The following is a 2,124-nucleotide window of genomic DNA, read 5'->3' as shown; positions in this document are numbered from 1 at the left end:
GACCAGGCTTGGGCAGTTGTGGGGCCCAGTACAAAAATAAAAATGCAGACTTTCTTATTCAAAAATTAAGAATTTTAACATGGTGATTGCAAAGCATTAAACCAAGTGCTGTGCCCTTCTAAGAACATGGAGCCGTGCAACTACACAGGTTGCCAACACATGAAGCCAACCTTGTGTAGAAGTTGCTAGAATTCCAATTCCCTCTCATCTTAAAGAAGAGTCTTTACTTTGTTTCAGGTATCCCCCAGCTCAACCAGTAAATTTGATTATCTGATTGGCTTTATTAAACAATTAATGAATTGGCACCATCCCATCTAGCAACTAGAAGGGCACTCCAGGGGGTTGTACAAAATGGAAGGTTTTTATACAAAGCAGGATGGGGCAAGGGAGCTATTAACAAAAGAAAAGAAAGAATTATTGGTCTGGATGGTTTTTTTTTGTTTTTTTTTTTTGAGAATGAGAAAGGGAAGGATTTTTAATCATGCAAATTGCCTCTATCTTTGGAGGGTGGGGGATATTGAGAGGGCCAGTCTCCATGTGGCTTCTTCTTTAATTCCCTAGTTGTAGGACTTCCCTTCAGCCAGATTTCAGGCAGTTCTGAATGATGGTTGTAGTTTTGATGTGGTTTTGGGAGGAGACGAGAACTGCATTTACCTATACCTTTACAGAGAGGAAGAGAGAGGGATAGAGAGTTAGAAACATCGGTGAGAGAGAAACATCGATCAGCTGCCTCTTGCACACCCCCTACTGGGGATGTGCCCGCAACCAAGGTACATGCCCTTGACCGGAATCAAACCTGGGACCCTTGAGTCCGCAGGCCGATGCTCTATCCACTGAGCCAAACCAGTTTCAGCTACATTTACCTATACCTTTAACTATGCTCAAAATGGTGGCTTGGTTCTTCCCATCCCCTTGCCATCATCTTAGTGCATTTAAGCTGAAGTGAGATGAAACAACTTATGAGCTGAATTATTAAAAGGAGACATCTTAAAGTATTGACAAGGTTTGATAAAGTCACTTCAAGAAAATGCCCAATAGGTAACTGCTTCCTTCCACAGTGATCTCCCAGGAGACAAAATTTTAAAGATCATTGACTGACATCTGGAGATCTGGGGCACTTTGAAAGACATCAAATAAAAGACACTCTCCAACATTGTGGAAAAGACCACGTGAAGGACCTAACCATGAATAGACATCTACCCCCGTCTCTGACATACCTCCACCTGACAATGGCCATCAAAGTCTTCTAGCATGAGAAGCTGCTGACATTAGGTAGACAGCTGTCCAAGACATCAACAAGGCCTGTTTACTTATGGATTGATACTGAACTCAGAATCTATTTTGCTTAATGGTCTGCTAATGATACTGTTGCAGAATTTACCAGGCGACCGGAAAACACACAACGGGTACTCAGAAGATTCAGGAAAAGAAGAAACCTTTATCCAAGGCAGCGCTGCTGGCTCAGGGGGTTCGAAGATCCAAAGCCTGAGCACCATATACAGTGAGATTACTCCTTATATATATTCCTAAAATTCTTTGTTTCCTAACTTCCAGACTTTTGTGGCGGGCTTTTGCAGCCCTACCTAAGTTAGTTAGAACGGAGAAGTAAGATTACAGGTAAAGGCCTGGCCTGGGTGGTGCCAGTGACCTTCCCTCTGGCTAAATTCTTGGTTTGTGGCCCTTGTAAACTGGGAATATTTAGGAAAACAGATTATTGCTAAGGAAGGGGCAGTGACTTAATTATAGGCTAACAAGAATGTACAATAGGATACTGGTTAACTAGGTACAGATTCAGATTGCTAGCCCCCCCCCCCCCCGCCCCCCCTCGCCCCCTGAGGTTGCCTGCTGTTTCCCCCCTCATTATTAGTCATAGCCATAATTATATGTGTCCTTTGGGTTTTTCTATATAGTTCAACTATTTATGATTACTGAACATGTATAAAAGAACTGTTAATATTCTCTTAATGGTGTATGCCAAATGAGACTGATGGCAAAACTTGGATTGTGATAGTTCAAAGGATAGAAATGATCCGAAGGAGGAACGCACAGGCCAAAGTGGTAAGGGATTATAAATTTACTAGAGGCCTGGTGCACAAAATTCATGCATGGGGGGGGGGTCCCTCA

This window comes from Cnephaeus nilssonii (genome assembly GCF_951640355.1).
Source record: "Cnephaeus nilssonii genome assembly, chromosome: 3".
NCBI lineage: Eukaryota > Metazoa > Chordata > Mammalia > Chiroptera > Vespertilionidae > Cnephaeus > Cnephaeus nilssonii.
This window is presented reverse-complemented; position numbering follows the sequence as displayed.